This window comes from Macrotis lagotis, chromosome 8 (assembly GCF_037893015.1).
Source record: "Macrotis lagotis isolate mMagLag1 chromosome 8, bilby.v1.9.chrom.fasta, whole genome shotgun sequence".
In the NCBI taxonomy this organism is placed as follows: domain Eukaryota; kingdom Metazoa; phylum Chordata; class Mammalia; order Peramelemorphia; family Peramelidae; genus Macrotis; species Macrotis lagotis.
This window is the reverse complement of record NC_133665.1, coordinates 82,779,958-82,793,342: the sequence shown is the minus strand read 5'-3', so window position 1 is coordinate 82,793,342 and position 13,385 is coordinate 82,779,958.

Below are 13,385 nucleotides of genomic sequence, written 5' to 3'. Positions count from 1 at the left end.
GCAACTTGAAAATTTTATAAATTGCTTAGAGTATTGGTTTAAATGCCTTGTTCATGGTCACACAGCTACTATGTGTAAAAAGGAGGATTAGAGAATCCAGGTTTTCTGACTTCAAGACATCACCATCTCCTCCTCCTCCATCAAATCATCATCATCATCACCAGTAGTAGCAGCAGCAGCTCTGGGGTAGAAGGTCCCCAGAAGATATCTAGTCCATATTCCTCATTTTTGCAGATGAGGAAACAGATTTGGAGAAATTAATTGATCTGCTTAGAATCACACAGGAGCTTTGTGACTCCATAAGCAGTCTTCTTTCTTTTTTAAAAATTAAATTTTTTCCAACAAACAAAAAAATCTTTTTTCTCCTTGCCATCTTCCATCTCTTGTTCTTTCTATAATACCATAGAGATGATAGTGATTGTCATCTTATTTTTCATCTCACTCCTTATATTTTATTATTAATGATAATTGATGATGAAACACAAGATAATCCCTACCACAATTTAGTTTGAGGTTTGCTTTTTTTGGAGGGGGAGCAATTGCGGTGGGTGAGTAGAATAGTATATAGCTATGGTTATTCTTCTATAAAAGTACTAACAATAAGAAATTCCATTGTAGAAGGAGCATCATCTCAGATTAATTAAAGGAAATACCCCTCCCTGGACAACAAGAAAGGATTAATAATAGGGTCCACAGCTTTTGGAAACTATATCATTCTAGAATTGAAGAGTTTTAAAAAACACACTGAGAAATTCAGTATTTTGAAATTCAAACTAGATAGAAGATATGTTACATACCATGTCTACTCTTAGTAAGCCAATTTAATTCATTCTCTTATTCATTCATTTTTCTAACTATGGCTAGGCCCAGATGAACCAAAGGAAAAAATGGAAAACAATACCTGTTATCAAGGGGGAAGAATGGGCAGCAGAAGGGAATGGGGATATATAAAACTTCAGAGTCAACATGTTATCGGATAGTATATGATATATATCTTATAAATCTAATTGTAGGGGGTGGCTAGGTGGCATAGTGGATAAAGCACCAGCCTTGGAGTCAGGAGTACCTGGGTTCAAATCCGGTCTCAGACACTTAATAATTACCTAGCTGTGTGGCCTTGGGCAAGCCACTTAACCCTGTTTGCCTTGCAAAAACCTAAAAAAAACAAAATAAATCTAATTGTAAGGGGACTACTCATAAGGGCTATTTTTTCTTTTCTGATCAGATTCAAGATGGTATATTTATTAATTATTAAATAACGCATATGGCTAGAGGCACAAAATAGGGATGGGAAAGACAGATTCTTAGTTTTAATTATTTGAAGCTGAGCTTACAAATATAAAGAAAGTCAGTTTCATACCTGCTTTCAATACAGCATGCTGTGACTGTGAATGCCACCTTTCTAAAAGCCCTTTAGGTAAATATTTGAAATATTCTAAAACTGACATTCTGAATAATATTCTGATACTGCTTCAATAACATTTTATAAAATACGTAGGAAACATAGAATTAAGTAAATTTGCACTTTCCCTTTTCCAAGAGAGCTAAAGGCCATACTATTTGCATATTATAATATGGGGATCACTTTAGTTCACTTCTCTTGTCTTCAAAAGAAATACTCCAAAACACAAACAACACAAAGCATGTGATTTTGACCTCTGACCTGTCCTCTGCATTAGTCAGAGATCAAAGTTTCCTCCTTTCAAAGCAGTTTATATACAGTCTGATCAACATAACCCTCGATTTTCAGGAATGCCTTTGGAAGTGCAATTAGAAGGCTTAAAAGCCAGAAACACAGGATCTACCCTATTTACACATTTAAAGTAAAGGTCATTCTCAGTTGCTGGGCTTCCCAGATTTCTCTCCCTGAAATCCCTTAAGATATGTAATACCAACATAAAGGGAATCACAAATCCAGTTTTCAGAAAATGGCATTAAATATAGATTTAAACTTTGACCTTTAGTCCCAAGCGAGAGGACAAAAAATTCTCTTTACAGTGAAGGGCATGTAGCTACTAAGCTTCAGTGAGTAGATGAAAACTTGACTGGTAGTCTCTAGGATTAAGAAACACCAATCGATTTACCTCCAATGCAGGTGTGCTGTAAATCCACTGGGTATGGATATAGTATGTGATTGGACCAAACTCATCTATATTCTAGATTTTTGTAGGAGCTTCTGGGAGATGGGGGTCTTCTTGGTTTGGGGAATTGACGTTTCTGCTGCAATAGTTGAAATGCATTAGGAGTGAGCCAGAATAGGATATGGAGCACACGTGGTCTCCCACAACACATTAGGGTCATGAGCAATGGCAAGTTATCCACTGGCATTGTAGAGATGAATTGGTCAAACAGGGAAATCACAGACATACAGAGCATTCATATTTTTAAATTCTTTATTATCCTTATTGCTACTGATAATGCCAACCAGTATCCCAATCTTATACTCTGCTCTGCTCTCTAGCAAATTGTTTCATTTTTGATTTCTATCATCAGCATGCTACAGTGCTTAGAGAACCTCCTTGGGAGTCAGGAGGACCTTGGTTCAAGTCTGGCCTCTGACACATACTAGCTGAGAGACCACAGTCAAGTTGCTTAACCTTTCAATGCTCTGGGTGATTCTTAATCTCTACATCATAGGAGACCTATTCAGTAGATAGAAGGAAGGTATTTCCACACAGTGTGTTTCCTCATGGCAATTAAATCACCTTTTTCCCTCTCTCTAAATAATGATATTCAACAAATATAGATTGGAGGGGAAGAAAAAGAATGATAAAAATGACAATTCATTGTAACACTAACTTTTCAAATCATTCTTTGGTAGCCACATATTTTTCTTTTGCTTAAAGTCAAACCTAATTTGGATAAAACTATAACAAAATATGATGAATATTCTACTATTTTCTCCAGGGTACAAGGGCTTCTTTTTTTCCCAGCTGTTTAGAGCTTAGAAACATATGACTGTTCTTTCTGGAAGCCTGTAGGTTCCTATCTGGAATGTTTTTCAAACTACCATCTGCACCACTAAATGATGAAGTAGTTCAAGTTGTTATTACACCCTTAATAAGCTAACATTGTGATTCTGCTATTGCACCAAATTAAAGATTGGAAGACACTTTGACTTTAGACAAGTCACTTAAAATCTCTGGGCCCTAGACTGATTTCATCAGTGTAAGGTATTCCCATTATGGGAACTCATTCCACTGTTGCATATCAGCAACCTGTATACAATTTAAAATACAAGAGGTTTTCTAGAGCATTGACGATTTGAGTGACTTGCCCTTTGTCAAATATTCCTTAGTAAACCTTAGGAGATAGAATCCAAAGTCAGGTCTTCCTAACTCGAAATCTTATTCTGTATTTCCTCTGCCAGTCAGCCTTTTCCCCATCGGTTGTCTTTTCATGTTTCTAGGAACAATTTTGCTATTCTCAGAAAGACACAATTTTGGGGGGATTTTAGCAGTTGACTTCCTAATTCCTCCAAGATGGAGTTGAGAGGAATGATAGGCAAATGCAATCTGCATTTCTTTGGAGAATTACCAACTAGCCACACAGATGGAAAATCTAGTCCTGCGATGGCAGTAGACCATGGACCTGTTGAGGGAAACAACTGGTACAATTTCCATCTCTTGAAACATTTAAAATGTGCCTGATCAAAGCAGGAGAAAATTAACTACAGTAGAGGAAGCTGGCAAGGGGACAGGGAAAATGACCTAATTTGCCTTTCCCATTACTTGTTTGAGCTGCTCTGGGAATTCCTTTGTGTGAAATTCCAATGCAAAACCTTGTCCAATGGGATTTTCAGAGCTGCAGTGAATGAAAATCAGTCCCTAAAATTTAAGAAAGCTCTACTCCTCTTCCTTAAGTTTATAAGATGGCATTAAATTCTTTGAAACACCATAGACCCCATCCTAATCTATGTAACTAAGGAATAAGTCTCCCTTTGGATTAGGTAGATGTGACTTTGGTGATCAGCATTAGTGTTTGCAGTGAGTTCATTACTTACTGAAATAAAAATTGACACAAATATGTATTTGTCTTCCTTAAATGTATGGTTTTTAAAAACCATCACTTAGTTGCTTTACCAGTTTCTGGATTCAATTAATTTTTAACATTGAAGTAAGGTTCTTTTTTTTTCCTTTCAAGCCAGACATTTATTTTTAACAAGGGATGAAATCATCTGAGAACAAAACGGGACATCTGTTACTTTATATCTGTTTATTTTAAGTACTTAAATCTGAGTTTGATTTCACACAGTTTTGACATTGTTGCTTCATTAATAATCCTTACGTAATTGCGAACTCAAAATGAGCTCTGTGATTGCATCGTTCATTTCTCATTAGTAAAGATTCCAACAAAAACCTCAGAGTCATCCTGGGAGGGTGGATGGTTCCATGGTTAAAGCTGATAGGGTTGCGAGTCTCTGCAAGCAGCCTTGAGGATCCTACTCCAAACTGCCAAAGAATATAAGCATAGACAGTTTTATTTTTTTTTTATTTGTACCCAGCATTTAATAAATGCTTGCTGCATTGAACTGAATGATAACTCTTCTTTTCAGGGTGCTGTCATCATTTTGGGTCGAAGAACATAGGATTTATATTTTCCAAGGGTCTTATGAAGCCCATTCACATGACAGATGAGGAAAATGAGATGTAATAGAGGTAAAGTAACTTAAGGTCACACAGATCCAGAGCCATAACTAGGGTGAAGTGACTCGGATTATTTTCTTCAGAGAGATGAAAATTAAAGGGATTCATGGTCTTTCAGCAGGCACAACAACTGAACTCAGGATCTAGCTAGGAAGGCTATTTAACTAAACCAGGAAGCTACAGATGGCATTTCTTTATTCCACCCTTGATCTATCCTCTGTACCCCAGGTCAGTTATTCCTGGTCTGATCCTGCTCATCTCCCTCCCCTGGCATCATCTTCTCAGCAGCAGCCTCATGGTGTCACACCCTTAGGACTGGTTTCTTGAGATTTGTTTGCCTTCTATGAAGGTTTAGTTTCCAAAATATGAGGTTCCCCTTCTTCATCCCAATCTTATCCTCCAACTGCTCACCCTTGGTCCCAGAAATGTTAATTGTGGTTCTACAAGCCATTCAAGTTGAAAGATGGAATTAAAATTCAAGTCTTCTGACCCTTATGTTTCTCTTTCTACTCTGGCACTATTAGAAAAACTTATTCAGCTTGGCATTATCCTATTATACAGTTAATTGTATAGTCAAGAGCTAGCATCTAATCAAAGAAAATTATAAACTTTTGAAGATCTGCTCTGCTCTTTGGCTATCTCTTCCCTAGATGACTTGCTGCCCGGACTAGAGAATCTACCCTCATGTCCCACTGTCTTGATTGGTGACTCATGTTGTCCACTTTATCTAAGCTGGTACTGCCAGTCATCTTCCTGACAGCTGTCCAGCCACCTGGACTAGAGATCATGCCCAGGCAAAGTGACACTCTCGGCTCTGAACTGTTTTCAGTTTAGGACTTGTGTAAGTGGGGTATAGGAAGGAAATCAATCCCAATTCTCAAATTCTATGATAAAGCTGGCCCTAAGGTCCACACTATTCTGACTAATATATGCTTTATGTGACCCTCTAGTTCTTGGCTATTTTCAGTCATGTTTTACCTTAATTCTTGCCAAAGCATGCATATCATTTGTTGTGCCCTCTTTCCCCATGGTGATCTCATAGTTTAGGGAAATCTTTCCAGTAATGCAATCTATTCCTGCCCACCCTGTTCAACTCCCAGTATTATGTAAATTTGTTGCAGGACAATTATCCCAGTATGCTGGGGACCTGCATAGAATTCTCTTGGGAGGGATATCAATGGAACATTCTGGCTAGCCTTTGGTTACATCTTGCTCACTCTTCTAAAATGTCCTGATTTTCTTGGTTACTCATATATTTCTTTTCAATTTTTCATGTTTTAATTCAAGTCCCCATAGATATTTCCATCCTTAAACCATGTAATCTCCAAGTCACCTTGATAGAAAACTTTCAAAGATGGAAGAAACAAAAAAAAAAAAACAGTAGGAAAAAGATGGTGTGCATTTCATCTCATTCTACCTGCTACTGAGTTTGTCCCAAATGCTTTCAGGGAGTCACCAAAAAAAGGAGCTTTATCTTCTGATTACTTTATTCAATTAGAGAAAAGTAGTCATTTTAATTCCCCTGTGGAGCAGTGCTCAGAACACTAAATATAAAAGAATAATAACCAGTATCATTTCTATTTGAATGCCCGTTGAAACAGATGACATGAATGAAATGAGTGCTAATCATAATAATCATATCCTGCATTCATACAGGTGTAAGCTTCCTGAGATCAAGGACTACATTTTTTTTGTCTGTGTATCCCAAGTCTGGTGCAGGGCTTTGTTCGTATTATGCATTTAATTAACATTTGTTTAACTGAATCAAATCATGACTTGAGGACCACATATTAAAACAACCCTATAAGACAAATAATGAAGTGTCATTAGTCTCAGTTTTATAGATATAGGGAGATCAGGGTAACAAAGCTGCCTAATGGGAGTGGAGTGAGTAAGTATCACAGCCTGGACTCGTCTCCAGCTTCAGGGTTCTTGAGAGTGTAATGGGGAGGCGCCCCATCAGCATGCTTGACTGATGCAACCTCTTTTTAATTTGCTTTTGCCTTCCAAGACAATTGTGACACTATGTAAGGGAAATATCTCAGAGAGTTTGTGGAACATAATGGACACTGTATCTGATTCTGGTTGGTTGATCATGTATTTGGGGAAGAAGGTGGCAACATCTTCTAGGATTGTCTGAAAAACCAAATCTGTCACTGTCTTCAAGAAATCCTGAGTCAGATTCAGCTGTTTCTGATTCATTAACTTCTGAGGAAGCTTGATGACTCTCTCACAGTGTTCCTTGGGAGAGCAAGTTCTAGACCCCAATTATATCATAACAGCATTCTGATATATCATCTTGATCATAATCATAACTCCCAGTTCTGTGGAACTTTGAAGCTTACAAAGCATTTTTTTCACAATAGCCCCATGAGGAAATTATTATCATACCCAGTTTTACAGATGAGGGCATAGAAGTTAAAGAGGGTAAAAGCAGATTCATAGATTTATTGTGTCTATATATATATATATATATACATATATATATAGATAGATAGATTCAATATCTCCATATATTCACATATAGATATAGTATAACTATGATATACAAATCACCTTGTTAAGTGCTGGGGACACTGTCTACATTAGGGTTCTCCTCTCTTGCTCTGGCAAATAATACTAGGTACATGTATAAATGCAACAGGTCAAGCTAGAACATGATGCTGTTGCATTTTCTTCAATCATATGAAGCCAGTCCTTAGAAAGTTTTCATAAAAGCCTGTTGATGGCTTATTTTCATGAAGACTCCAGATCTCATCTTGAGAGTTTAGAATATTTGTAACAGGCTTTTTTTTTTATTCCTAGGATAAAAAATGTGAACATGTGATGTGTGGCTGTGATTTTGTTCTTTGTATATATGTAGAGGAGAGAGGAAAGGAAAAAGGGAAATGGCAAAAGGGAAAGAGAGAGGCAAGCGATGGAGGTAGAGAGAAAAGGAAAAAGGGAAAAGGAAGGGGGGGGAAGGAAAGAGGAAAAAAAGAAAAGAAGGGAAATTAAAAGGGAAAAAAGAAAAGGAAAAAAGGGAAGAGGAAGGGAGAGAAGACAGGGAAAGGGGATAGGAGGAGGAAGAAAAGAGCAGGATAAAGAGAGAGGAGGAGAGGTAGTGAATAAAGGAAAGAGGGAAGGGGAAAGAAAAAATAAGGAAGAGTGAGGGGATAAGGAAGGGAAAGAGAAGGGGAGAATGGAAGAGATTTGAGAGTAAAGAGTATATAATGTTTGTTCTTTATCACATGGTCTGAAAACACACATACAGTCCACATCTGAATTTATCATTTGTATAACACCTAAGACCTTATTGGCAGATTATTGAATTTAGCCTTTCATTTGCACAGAGGTGAGTACTAGACACACAAACCCAGATGTACAGAAATGTCTCCTTAGGTATTAGTGAGAACAGTCCTGTTACCAATGCCCCTCCTGATCAAGGCCACCCTTTTTCCTTCTATGGACCAAGATTAGAACATTTTATGGTGCTGTGGAAAGATCTATATCTTGGAGTCAGAGTTTCAGGCTTCAAATCTTGCCTTGGCCTTGAGTAAATGACTTAACTTCCCTGAATCTATTTCTTCAATGGTAAAATGAGGGAGCAAGGCTAGATGGCCTCTAGCTCCTTTCAGCTCTTAGACTGTGATCTTATGACCTTATGGTCATAGATAGAATGACCAAGGGTAAAACTAACCTGCCTGAAAATATGGAAATATGCAGTCCAATATGTGATTTTTACTGGTCATTTTTAAAAGTTCAATGCTTTTCATACTTCCTTTTCCCCCTTCCTTCTTTAACCTTTTCCTTTTCTTTTTCCTCTCTCCCTCTTCTGTCCTCTACTGCCACTAAGGAAAAAACCATAACCCCACATCACATGCATTCAAACTATTAGCAATTGTGTAATGTCTTGTGCCCCACAGTACAATGCCTACAATACCAAAATATGAGTTGTTGCTTATGATGACTGTGATTGTGTCATTTCCTGTGTGACCCATGGGAGGAGGGAAACAAAAACTGTAAGTCTTCTGCCAGACTTCAGGCTTTGAAGTTTCATAATACTGAGGAATATTCTTTGAATTCAATGAATTTCTATGAAAATTTATTAAATGCTATTGTTTGCAGAACAAGGAGCTCCATACTTAGACAGAAACAAAGCTTGGCCAAAATACCATCCTTAGTTTAATGTCTATTGGCAATAGTATGTAACAGGTGACAAATAACTATAATATAAAATGTATGTATAATTGGTACAGTAGTGAAATTCATAAAAGTATAAGATGTGATCTGAGCAGATATAGGTAATTGATGACCAGGTCATTCAAGAAAAACTCCCAGTCTGTGGCCATGACTCTGGTCTATGTGTTTGTCTCTTCCTTTAGTACATTCCTGCTTCCTAGAGGAATGACTACTTCACTTTTGAATTTGTAACCAAAGCTTAGACCATAGAAAGAATTAATAAATATTTTCATTCATTCATGAAGAAAATAGCTTTTGAGATGGGTATTAGAGAATGGTTTCAATAGGTGGAAGTTGGGGGGCATTCAAATAGGTATTATTGTGAGTAGTTCGGTGACACAGTGTATAGAACACCAGCCCTGGAATCAGGAGGACCTGAATTCAAATATGTTTTCAGATACTTGATTCTTAACACCTCACCCTCTGTATGATATTGGGTAAGTCGCTTAACTTTGATTGCTTTCCATTCAGGGCTAGCTCTAGATGTCCAGATTCATATCTGCACTCTGGACCTAGATGGCTTCAGAGAAGAAAGTGAGGTTGGTGACCTAACCCAACACCCCATCACTCAAATCTAATTCAGTTGCTTGTTATGGTATCACCTCTCTAATGTCATGGTCTTCTTTGAGAACAAAGGACAAACATCAATATCATCATTGTTGTGAGCTGATGCAGGAGAGTGCAAGAAGTGTCCACTGAAGAAGAAAGTCCAATTTGATTAGAACACAAATAATGTGACGCAAAACAATAGCAGATAAATTAGGAAAGGCAAGGAGGTAATAGGTTGTAGACAGTCAGAAAAGCTGATTTTATTTAGTAAGAAAATCAGGAGCTATTGAAGCTTTTTGGGTAGAGGAGTGTCATACCTGCAATCATTGCATTAAAAAAATGAGTCTGGCAGTAGCTGAAGAATGTACTCTAGAAGGAAAAGTGTTGTGGTAGAAAGTCTATTGCATAGCCCAAGCAGGTGGTATGAGGGTTTGTATTAAATAAATTGGGCTTAGAGGGGGCACAGAGGATAATGAGCCAGACCAGAATCAGGAAACCCTGAGTTCAAATGTGGCCTCAGACATTTATTCTCTGTGTGACCTTAATAACTTAGCCTTATTTGTCTCAGTTTCCTTTATATGTAAAATGAGCTGAAAAAGGAAATGGCAAAACACTCCAGTATCTTTGCTAAGAAAACCCCAAATGAGGTCACATTAAGGAACAAGAAAAATTAGGTAAATTGACAGCATCTGACTATAATCTAGTATCTCCCTTATTATGAACTTTATAACCTATTCTTGCATTAGTTCCTCATATATCTCAAATAATGGAAGGGAAATCAAAGGTAATTCATAGGATCATCATAGATAGACTTGAAAGGAATCATGGAGGCTATCTTATTTAATCTCTTCATTCTCTAGAGAAGGAAACTGAGGCATATGGAAGGAAAGTAACTTAGCCAGCATCAAATAAGATAACTGAGATGCACAATCAAGGCTTCTGGGTTCCAAATTCTATGCCTATCCAGAATTAATGGGAAGGAAACTTAAATGAAGAACAGGGCATGTATGAACATGGGAAATGGAAATCATATCCTTACTTTCTTTTTGAATATAAATCAGCACCAATATTGGACATTTTTTACTTAGTATCTGCCTTATATAAGAATTGAATTGGGGGGGTGATGAGAAAGAAAATATGCTATCAGTGTTTTTACAAAATCTAGAAACAAAGAGTCATAGGAAAATGGTGGCATTGGTTGTACAAATATCCCAGGAAACTATTACTGGAGGATTTGTCTACTCAGTATGTTCCAGGTCTCAGAGAAAAAATAGCTTCCTCCTAAAGTTTGAAGTTTTTAGTTCTTTTCCAGTTCACACTAACGATGGGCACTATTGTGGGGAAAGTATGGGAGAAAAGGTATTAATGATCTGCTCCCTAAAATACATCTCCTGAAAAAAATATGGGTCAGTCACATAGTGAGAGAATGATAGAACCAGTAGACAGCTTGTATACTCCTCTGGTATCCACACAAATGTCAAGAAATCTAAAGAAAAGTCCCTAGTGCAAAGGGACACCCAAGGGTAATTCTGGATGGGCCGATGGCAATGTATTGCAATTCACACCACTGGAAAGGATTCTAATATCTACTGCAAGAGGTCACAGATACATTGAATTGTCAAAGTATTAAGATACTGTACTTCAATGGGGATATTTCTTTCCAGTCTGAGAATTGTTGAGTTCCTACTGCTAGTCTCCTAATCGCAACACCAGGAAACATCTTGCATCACACTGAGTCACACTCATCAGAACACAGATGTGGAGTGTTCCCAAAAGGACTTCTCAACGCCTCCTCCTCAAACCCCAACTCCCTTACTCCAAAACAAACAAACAAACAACAAAGTGAATTGCATGCTCTCCCAAACCAATGAGCCAGGGCAAATAATATTGAAAGCACTGCATAGACCACAGGCTTCAAATGGAGGCATCTGGAGCTGGACACATCTGCAGGAGGGCTGGGCAAACCTAGTGGTAGCCAAACCAAGGTGCCCCAAGGTTAAATCCACAACACATTCCTTTCTGGCTTTGAGGCCGAAGGAGGCCAGGTGGGGCTCTCCAAAATAGAGCGATAATCAAGAGAAAGAGGGAGTCTTAAATTGAGGATGGAGAGCAATTTACTCAGGCTAATGGAAACCCATGCAATATTAAATGAAATTGTACTACACCTTCTTCATAAGGGGGCACTGGGGAGCCAACTCCTTGCATACCGCCAAGCCTGTTCCTGGGGTTGAGCAGGGAGGGATGTACAAAAGGGGAATCAGGCAGGAACCAAACATTATGGTTAATGGGAGCCTTGCTCTTAATCCCCTTGTGCCCCTAGCATATTTGCCTGGGCCCATAGAGGAGCAAGGCAAATTCAGATATAATTTCTAGGGAGTCTGGAGTCAAGGGAGCCTCTGCTTTATTCCAATTAAATGAAGCCATTTCGGGTCGAGGGTAATTCATAGTATTCCCCATTATGGGGAGTTCTGTGTATAAGTACCTCAATGGACTTTCTTTTAATGAAGAACTAAACTGCATAGTGGGTAGGAGTGAAACAGGGATTGCTCTAACTCACAACACCAAATCTCTCCCAATGGAAGGCAGAAAACTAAGCAAGCAAAGTTTCCCCACTGTGTCAATCATCTCTCTCACCAAGGCCCTTACCCTGGGCCCCTGGACAGATCTGGGGTCATGTCGCTTCCGTTTTATTTTGGTAATGAGAAAACTTCGCCAGGTTGGGGAGGTGGGGAGAGAGAGAACTGAAATGAACAGAATCTGACCAGAGTTCACCTGAATCTTTGGAGATTTTCTTCCTTCCTTCCCATCTCCCCACCCCCAGCCTTATGTCTTCAGAGGCTGCCAAAACCAAATGAGTTGTTACTTCACAGCTGTAGAGAAGAAAGAAAAAGTCTTTTAAAACTTTGCCAGCATAAAGCAAATATAGGAGTAATGTCCATAAACAAAGAGGAGAGGATCTAAGTCCATTCAGACAGCCCTTAAGCTACAAGAAAAAATGATAGGAACTCAGACTTATGGGAAAAGATCTGAAGGGAATCTCTAATTTGGCCACCCTCATCTTAGAGATGAAGATGAGACTGTAAAAAGTGACTGGTCCAAGATCCCACAGGTTGTAGTAGCTATGCTACAATCCATAGGTGGAGTGTTAGACCTGGGCTCAGGGAGACCTGAGTTTAGATCTTTTATTAAGCCCCTAGCTGTGTGACCCTGGGCAAGTCCCCTAAACTCTTTTAACCTCAGTTTCCTTTTCTGTAAAGTGAGGGTGATAACACTACAACATACCTTTTAATGTTGTTCTTAGAATCAAATGAGAAAGCTCATAAAGTGCTTCATAAACCTTATATAATCATACCTCATTGTATTTCTAAGTAGTAAAAGTGAGACATAAGATTTTCTTTAAAACCCAAATCTGAGAGTTGGTTGGTTGTTGTCTTTTGTTCTTGAAGAGAACCAAAATGACATCACTTTGTCAAAGTTAAGATTCAGTGTGTCTGACTGTGACTGATCAGACCACAGAGCAGGCAAAAATAGTCCACATGAACATTGGGAGTAGAGACTTTTCTAAATTTACACATCTCTCCTTCCTTTTGAGCTACCAAAGTCCTACTTCACTCCCAGAGCACAGCACCCTCTTTGATGGAGGCATGCCATGCTGAGTGGTCCTCTGCTGGATTCTTCCAAGTCCAAATTCAATACTTTTCCCATGTCATATTATTAATGACATATTTCTATGTCATATTAGATGATACATTCATCTTAAAGATGAGAAGTTGATGACTTGGTCAAGGTTACCCAGGAAGCAAATAGAGCAAGAATTGATGTCAGATTTCCTGGTCTAGATTGAGTGATTTCTCAATCAATAAATAAAAATGACAGCTCTCATGTCTATAGCACTTACATGTTCCCCAAGGAGCTTTGCTTTCAACCATCCTCTGAAGTAGGTATTGCAAAATTCTTCTCCTGATTTCT